Raw genomic sequence first — 9,893 nt, 5'->3', positions numbered from 1 at the left:
CACGACCACAGGCAAAATTTAAGAAATCTTCCGTTTCCAACAAAAATTACAGAGAATATTTTCCACTTTTAGCACGTTGCAATGATTTCCAAGTAATATATGTGGAATAAGTCTGCAGATGCAACGGTCTTGCTTAAAACTGTAGGTCGAGCAAAGGTATGATCAAGTCATCCACACAAACATAATGTAAATCAGAGCTACAATGATGCCTGCTATAATGTTTTATTTACAACTACGAACGCAAATTTTACGCGTTCCTTTTCCATCCGAAAAGATTTATGCTGTTTGGTTTCGCACTAACGCGCAAGTAACTGTTGGTGTTCTACACGGGGTCTCGCAGCACTGAAGAAACATGCCTTCTTGGAGAATGCACTTCACTTTAATGTAAGGTTTCTTGAAAACAATCACATTTCGGATGTTTTATTTTCCCAACAAACCGCCTGCAAGGCACGCGGGTCTGCAATAATGAGCCATATTCTAGGATGGGCAAAATACGAGGTTATTGCACAAAAACCACCTTAACAGATAATTTTGTAACGAGTTCCTAAGTTATTTTTTCCGTATTTTTCAACACAACTCGGAACGCTAGCGCTACCCGGAAGGCGGCGCTCCTAATGCGCTTCTTTTTAGGAGACGACAAAGACGACAAGGAATAGAACTCTCAGTCCGGTCCAGCTGCCTGTCTATCTGAATCAGGATACTCCATTTCGAGAACGGCCGTCACCAGGAAGCTCCAGGACCGCCAGGTACTTCGTGGAAGCGAGAAAAGGCAGGATGTCCGCCGTGCAGACCTGGTTCCGCCAGCGGCGTTTAGAAGATGGATCTTATCGGCAGAAGAAATGTCGGCACGATCAGTCAGGCTTCAGTCACTGCACCACATGGACTACTCTTGCAAGCCGCCAACCGCGTCCACGGCGGCTGCGGGCGTCACTGGTCGGCGGCAGCTCGGCACAACGCGCGACAGCGAGGCGAGTCACAGCCGGTGCACAGGAGCGTCACAAGATGGCCGGCGCAGGGGCCCCACCTGAGCTATCGGCGCCATCACACCGTCGTCAATGGCGGACGTGCGAGTGCGGCCGCGACGGTGACGTCACCGATACCAAGAGCCTTCGGGTGGGTCCCCACTGTTTTCTGGTGCCGATAGCGCCCATGGTGGAAGCGCTCCTTGGTGGTGTTCTTCATGTCTGCAAGCCGCCTGCGCCATCACACCGTCGTCAATGGCGGACGTGCGAGTGCGGCCGCAACGGTGACGTCACCGATACCAAGAGCCTTCGTGTGGGTCCCCACTGTTTTCTGGTGCCGATGGTGGAAGCGCTCCTTGGTGGTGTTCCTCATGTCTGCAAGCCGCCTGCGTGCGCCCATGCTTTCCCGGAGGATACCTCGGCTTGATACTCCGCTCCTCAACCACGCAACCCGACGGCACGGTTTCTTGGCTGCGTGCGTCCTGGAGATGGTGCAAGTTGAGACTGCTTACGCCGTTCTGCAGTTGCGCACGGCGCCTGCATTTTATTAAGCGCTTCCAGTTGATTGACATCATTTAGTTTTATTATTGTTACTTTCAAAGCGCATTTATTGATGTAAATATAAAGTGTTAACCACGCAATGCTGTGTCTAAAGTGTGTCAGCATTGTTCCACGCTCCGGCTCACTTCGCAATTTTTATGATTATGAAGACAAGAAAGAAAAGGGTTTCGTGGACACGATCGTGCATACTAATGACATAGTCAAAAGGCGGCGCTCTAGCGCATGACTAGATCTACGAGTACTGAGTGCAGCAGATGCTTTTATGATATAACGACGTTGTGAAGTTGAATTAGCTGGAACTATTAAATAAAGGGTGAATAAATAACCTAACCCAATATTGAGCGAACTTGTAACCTCCGAGCCCAGCAACGCCCGATAACTAAAGCCCCTTGCGCAGTTGGTGGTCGGCAAATCTTGTGACTCTGCTCAACTTGGTCGATGAGGAAAAGTATTTGGCCGCCAGTGCTCGCTCTCTGCTACACGCTAATATAGTGTGTACTAGAATTCTGATACAATTTATGAACGAGCCTTCCTCCCACCCGCCCTCTTTTTCTTTTGTAGGCGAGAGCCTTCGCGCTCCCGCTGCAATGCTTTCCCATCACGTGGGGGGACCACTTGATGTTGCTTTAGCTTCGGCGAAATATTTACTCGATGGTCACTGAACTAGGTCATTAAAGAAAAACTGTTTAAACTTTGACTGCAGCAATATCTATGCAAGAAGAGCGCTGTAGGTTGCGCAAATCTCGGGCATGAATCACGAGATTTTGAATTATTTTGGCTGCATCAGTGCCCACTTAACGAAAGGAGCCACAGCTGTGGATTGCCAGCGTGAATAGCAATGACACGTAGCCGCATAATCGCTTGGCATGGGAGCTGAAATTGCGGAGCTCAGTTCAATCAATCAGTTCAATATGGAGGAGGACACCACTTGGGCAAACGCGAAACACTCATAGGCCACTGATGAGCACACTTGTGTCAGTCACAGGTCTCTTCATGACGTTTTGAAAACTGCGGTGCAAGGTATACATGATTAGATGCCTCTACAAAACCCGTCAGGTGGCTCAACATCGACCAACACTGCCCTTGGTAAGGAACCACGCAAGCAGAAATTAGAAACCTGCTGCAATTATTCCTGCATTGTCTCAGAAAAAAACATAAATCAACTACGGCATCATCACGTTGCATGAAATCACGTTGCATGAAAACACATCTGTCCTCGTCGCATACTTCTCACAGGAACAATCGAAGGAAAACACGCCGTGTTTTTAGGATGATACCACGTCGCAGCATTGGTTGCGCGAAACTATACCTTGAAGAAGTGAGATTTCTTGACGTATTACGAGGCGAATCAGAAAGATTTTAACCCTATTGTTTTAGTAAAAGTTAGGTACGTACAGGTAATTACAGATATACGTACTATTCTACATACCTTACACTATTTTTCAACGGGGTCCCCACACCGGTTCATACCATTTGTCCCATCACAGCATTAAATTTGAGATGCCCCGGTGTCACGTTTTTGTCAGTCATCGACCCACGCGGCCTTCTCGAACGCTCATTGTCGTGGAAGCCTTCGCGGCGTTTTCCGAGCTCACAACTCCGAACTGGCACTTCTCAAAGCGAGACACCTTTGTCCACACGTGGGCTGCCTTTCCCTGTGGATTTCGATGGGCGTTCGACCGTTGCTTCACAGAAAACGAATCACACTTTGTGTCTCGTTCGCCATGGAGCTGTGAATCTGTAAAGCAGAACCGCCATCTTCAACAACCGACGGGCAGATATAAGGCCGGGCCGGTCCAAGAAAGGTACACTGCCGCGAATGGATATGTTGGCTTCGCACCTACAGCCATAATTTGGCGAAAAAGAAAATAGGGGCGAAGACTTTCTGATTCGCGCTGCCATTAGCACTGCCACCTCTTCAAGCAATCCTGTTAGCACGAAAGGCGCCTGCGGACGAGAATCCCGTGGCTTATTCGAGCGATTGATGCGTGCTACCCGAAAGATGGGCTTTTCGAAGGCGGATGCTGTAGCCGATGACGCGGTTGCCTCACCCTGAACGAAGCGACGGGCGAGCAGGACAACGAGACGCACTAATCTATGTGGGGGTTCTATAACATAAAGCATTCCAAATTTTTCTATCCCGACTCTGCAATCAGCCATCCGCGATAGGTCAAAAATTTTTGGAACACCCCTCCCCCCCTTCGCCTGTCTGTCACGCGCGACGTCACGAAAACCGTGACAGCTCCCCATCTGGCATGACGCGTACACAGTGATTATGGATCATTGGGCAGAACAAAAGATATAGTTATTTCTGATTCGACGCCTTTTAGCCATTCACAATCGGCTATTGGTCAAAAGATTTCGGGCTGCACCCACTTCACCTGGCTTTCACGCGACGTCACAAGACTGCGAAAACTTAACGCGTCAAAGTGACGTGTACGCGTTAAAGATGCCTTATTATGCCGAACAAAACTGAATTTTGTTTTGAATAGCCGTAGGCTGCCCCATCTCGAAAGGAATAAATGATGGCTGCCGCCGATTGCTCAGGCACTGGCTACTCGCACCTGCCGGAAACCATGGGTTTATTTGCGTACAATAAACCTTTTTGCGTGGCCGTGTAACGTTTTCAAGCCCTTTCGGCACGTTTACGACCTCGCTCTGCCAATTATTCTTTGTTGAGGATCCATTTTAGCGTTATTCTTAACCTTCCGTTGCATGCGGCAGCGATTTTCGACCAGCCACCTCAGGGCAAGTAAGGGAAAGCAGGCCAATGGCAGACGTCGGCGCCACCCTCTTTATCTGGTTATCGATTTGCAGTGCACTGACTCGGCCCCAGCGAATCCCTCTCCACTTGAGGGTGCTCCTCATCTCTAGCCAGCCAATTAGATAAGACAAGTCGCTGACTGTAGGCAATGTTATTCGTTGTTAAAGCAAACAAAATTGATTGGTCTCTTTAGACAACACTGCGGGTCACCACCCGATGTTTGCGTCCGTGATTACGCAAATTTGACGTCAGGAGATTGGAGTAAAAACATACTGGAATAATTTTGCGTTATATGGCCCCTATACTAGGTCCCAGCCTATTGTCCTTCTCTTCCGCCATTGAGGGCGGGGGAGAGCGAACTACACTTACATAAAAAATGCATACAGAAACTTCTCCATGAGGTATCTAAGTATGCACACGCATTGTGCCACTTGATCATATTGACACGTGAACTTGTGTATCTTTTACAGGTGAGCGCTGTTTTTCACCGTCTAACAAATTTTATCGCTCCGCGTAGGACGCGCCTGCAAGTATCGGAAGTTTCTGAAATGTTATCGGTGGTTCTATCCGCTCTCTGGTTGTCGCCGAACCTTGCGTAATCGCATTGCATGTATGCGCGACGCGAATGGTGAATAACTTTCTGGAAGACGCGTGGGCGCCAGCGATTAATGTCGAACGTTCGATGGCTCATATATAAAGGCGGACCTGCTTGACCTGCTGATCAGATTTTCGACCATCGCCGACAGTGTTCGCCGCTGTCGCCTTTCTTTGAGTGTAGCCTGTTTATGAGGCCACAAGTTCACCCAATAAAACACTAGTTTCGTCATTCCGAGTTTTGCTGCTTTCTTCACCGTCACTACTACGTGACAATATCCACGCTGCCTGCTGTCATATCAGCTTGAAACTGGATCGGACCCGTACAAACGACAGCACTGCGGCCAGATGCAGTGCTGCCAACGGCGGCGCAGGGTGATGACATTAGCAATCTACTTCAGGTGGCGGCGCAAGATGCAATGATGTAGTTCCGATCATTATAAGCCGTTATCGCTGGTTAGCGCCTTATCCGCCTACGTCGAACCATTATGAACCGTGATAAACCGTACTCATGGGGCAGCAGCGTGTGGAGCGGCTCCGAGGGACGTATAATTTCGTCCTCTATGGCCGTATCTTCAAAGTGATCTGCGATGTCGACAGAGAGCGCCAACTGCTGACAGCCTCGATCTGGTGCTTTGTCTCGCTGCAGAGTTCGCGTTGAAGAGAGATGCGAGGGCCCCAATCTTGAGATCTTGAAGGTGTTGGTGAGAAAGTATGAAATAAAGAGAGAGAAAGCTACTATCAGCATCCACAGCCAAGAGGACGGACTTGGAAAGGCAGCGGGCATTTATTACACAAAAGTAAAATAAAAATTAAACAAAATGGTAATTTTCTCCCTCTTCGTCTTGAAGGGATTCTTCCGTCTGCCTTCTTCTGGGTGTTCATTGGTTGTCTTGTAGTTGACGAAATTATCGCTTCTTGTAGGATCCTAATTCTTGTGCTGGTGGTTATGTCTGTTGCTTGCTTTTGCGAAGATGATAGGTTCTAAGTGGTTTGCTGCTGATCGTTTTAGCCTATTGTATTCTTGTGTGTATATCTGTTACTTCGTTGTTTTGTTATGGTTCCATTGGCGGTTTGATAAGAAATAGCCGCTGAGGAGTCCTCACCTATAATGGTTTTTATGCGCAATTTCTTTCTCATAACCATGTTGGTATACTTTTGAAGACGTTCTTTTCAATTTTTGTTTTTACTGTTTTAGCTCATCTTCTCTTATGTTTATTTAGACTGTATTGGGGGTGGAACGAAAGCGTGAGCAGAAAAGCGTAGTGCCGTGCAAGACGGGCTGTGCGCCGACGATGGCAACAATATGACACCAGAGTAGTGCACATCGTCTGTATGGAAAGAGAGCGCGCTACTCACAGCGATCTCTTCCTGATATAAGCCGTTTGCGTATATAGCCATAATACAAAGTATTGACATGCGGAATGACAGCACGTAAGAGCTGTTCTCAAATTTCACATGAGGGGGTTGGAGGGGGGGGAGGTATCGTAATCGCCGGTAAATTTTTTTTCTCGTCCACCAGTGGACCAAATTTGATGAGGTTTGCTGCATTTAAAAGAAAAAGTTAACTATAGTGTCTGTTGCGAATTTTAGATGTATGTCATCAATTTTCTTAAATAAAAATTGGCAGAATCACAAATTTTGGGAAAACGAAACTATCCATTTTTTTCTTTGCAACTCAGCAATGAGAAACGATATCACGATTCTGTCAACTGCACCTAATGGTATATCTAAAGCGCTCAAAGTTTCTATATTATCCATGGCTCTCAAATACACCACTAATATCTAAATAGAACCTTTGCAAAAACCTTGTGAATGACGTAACGAATTCACGTAAGATATAAATTGACATATCATATGTGTCCGCTTTCGATGCTCTAACGGATGCAGTTTACAGAAGTACGATATATTTTGTGGTGCAGAGCTACGAAATTGTAAACTGCATGCTTCTATTTTTGTCAACCTTGGAAATTTTGAAAATTACTTCTAATATATCCGTATCCGACATAGACTTTTCGCTTCCAATCGTCACAAAAATGTTAACTTTTTCTCTCAAATGCAGCAAATTTAATCAAAATATGCCCTGTGGTTATGTCAGAAAATCGTTTGCGCGTTTTAAATGTTTTTGAATAGGCGGCATCAAAGTTGGGCGAGAGCTAAAGCTTCCTTTAAAAAAAAAAATGTCTCACCATCCCGACCTTGGCAAAGTGGAGGGCCAGCGAAGCTTCCAGAAAACCACTGAAGTGCCGTCGATAGGGATATGGCCTGTTTTATTGTTCTGTCTATTCGCAGCACGACACCGTTGTTGAGCATTAGGATTTTACACTCTTGGACGCTCATCGTATTCACGCTGCTCTTCGGGAGTCTTAACTGTGCGTGGTCTACCTATAGCGGTCTTTCAAGGAACTGAATGAGTCGGTAGGCAGGTCTCCTTCTTATATACGAAGTTTGGTGACGTCACTCACTGTTTCGTATAGTGCTGTTGGCCTTTTCCCAGCGGAACAGCTTATGCAACCGTAATCCTTACCGGGAAATACACGCGGGGAGAACGAACATGCCCCGCATTGTTCACTGGCGCCTTATCATCCATCATGCGGTTTTGACGCTTGTTTTGTGCTTTTCTTTATTGAAATGATTACTAAGCTGTGTGTTGTATGCCTGATTGCAAAGGAGATATGCACTTCTTTTATTGGTTCAATATTTATTTATTTATTTTTTTTTGCTGAAGGATACGAAAAAACCCGACTAACTAGAGGCTAATAGCTTCGCTGTAAAAAACACTGCTAAGCAAAACAGTTGCAGCCCTGACGAAGGCAAGTCCCCATGTCGAAACGGCTGAGAGCGACATTCGTTGTTCGAATTCGCCTGTTCATGTTAAAGCTGATGCCTTAAATGTGAGCACTCCGTGTCCCTATACTCACGCTATGCCTGCTGCAGCCCTATTGATATTTCAAAACGATTGCTGTGCTTTGTCGGAGTATGTGTCCTTTATTTCCGTTACACCATCTTCGTCCCACCGCCTGCATCGGCATTATCCGGACAACGTCGTTATCCTATGCTTCACACTCAACAAATGGCGAACAAGCAAACCAACATTGTCGACAAATGCCACTGGAGGTTGAAGACATGAAAATGTGGGAATGTGAAGTTGTGTAGTAGATATGTCAATCACTCGTCACGTGACATTCTGCGCTTGTCACATTGTGCGGTGTTTTTTGTATGCCCACTAAGCAACCACGGCGGGTGTATCTGATTCTTCTAATATAGACTTTACAGAAGGTGATTTCTACGGCTTGGACATCAGGATTATTACGACCTGTGTTTTACTCTTAAAGAGAATGGCAACGCCTCCTTCTCTTCTAACTACATCCTAACGGAACTGTCTTTTGGTACAAATTCACCATCAAAAACAAAATCTCGTAGCCATGCCTGAGTTAGTAATAGAATACCTGGGTTGTTTGCTAGAATCATACGTCTTCCACTTCTTTGGTATCAGCAAGATGCGGCACTAGCACACAGCAGCAGCCGAGCACGATATTTAATGGATGCGACTTTTCGTGCGCAGTAGATTGGAAGGCACGGGCTTGTAAATTGGCCGGCTAGGCCACCTGACCTCTCTCCACTCGATTTTTTTCTTTAGGGTGATGTGAAAGATTGTGCTTACGTGATCGAGACAGACATCAGGTTAGCTCAAGGCAAGGATAACGGATATCTGCCGTAGAATTCCAGCTTCAATCATCAAGAAAGCCGCATATGCATGTTGCTGACTATTGCATGGAGTAAGTAACACTATTTCTTTTATTCTGCTTAATTGCGTAATTAGTCTAGCTTAATTAACCATCTTCGGAAACATCATCATCATCATCAGCCTGGTTATGCCCACTGCCGGGCAAAGGCCTCTCCCATACTTCTCCAACTACTCCAACTACCCCGGTCATGTACTAATTGTGGCCATGTTGTCCCTGCAAACTTCTTAATCTCATCCGCCCACCTAACTCTCTGCCGCCCTCTGCTACGCTTTCCTTCCCTTGGAATCCATTCCGTAACCCTTAATGACCATCGGTTATCTTCCCTCCTCATTACGTGTCCTGCCTATGCCCCTTTCTTTTTCTTGATTTCAACTAAGATATCATTAACTCGCGTTTGTTCCCTCACCCAATCTGCTCTTTTCTTATCCCTTAACGTTATACCAATCATTCTTCTTTCCATAGCTCGTTGCGTCGTCCTCAATTTAAGTAGAACCCTTTTCGTAAGCCTCCAGGTTTCTGCCCCGTACGTGAGTACTGGTAAGATACAGCTGTTATAAACTTTTCTCTTGAGGGATAATGGCAACCTGCTGTTCATGATCTGAGAATGCCTGCCAAACGCACCCCAGCCCATTCTTATTCTTCTGATTATTTCAGTTTCATGATCCAGATCCGCAGTCACTACCTGTCCTAAGTATATGTATTCCCTTACCGCTTCGAGTGCCTCACTACCTACTGTAAACTGCTGCTCCCTTCCGAGACTGTTAAACATTACTTTAGTTTTCTGCAGATTAATTTTTTAGGCCCACCCTTCGGCTTTGCCTCTCCAGGTTAGTGAGCATGCATTGTAGTTGGTCTGCTGAGTTACTAAGCAAGGCAATATCATCAGCGAATCGCAAGTTACTAAGGTATTCTCCATTAACTCTTATCCCCAATTCTTCCCAATCCAGGTCTCTGAATACCTCCTGTAAACACGCTGTGAATAGTATCGGAGAGATCTTATCTCCCTGCCTGACAACTTTCTTTATTGGGATTTTGTTGCTTTCTTTAACGAAGTTAGCTGAAGTTAGCCAAACGAAGTTAGCCAAACGAAGCCAACAACGAAGTTAGCCAAAAAATTCCAATTAGAACATTGTAGAGCGCTTTACAAAACGTCCGATTAAACAGTTTCCTACTTTCTATCTATTGCGCATTAGTGTCTTTCCGCTTACTGCTGATGCCCGCCAAATACAAAAATATTCCACGTGACATGTCCGCTTGTTTGTC

The sequence above is a fragment of the Dermacentor andersoni genome, chromosome 1 (genome assembly GCF_023375885.2).
Source record: "Dermacentor andersoni chromosome 1, qqDerAnde1_hic_scaffold, whole genome shotgun sequence".
Lineage (NCBI taxonomy): Eukaryota > Metazoa > Arthropoda > Arachnida > Ixodida > Ixodidae > Dermacentor > Dermacentor andersoni.
Note: the sequence above shows the minus strand (reverse complement) of the source record.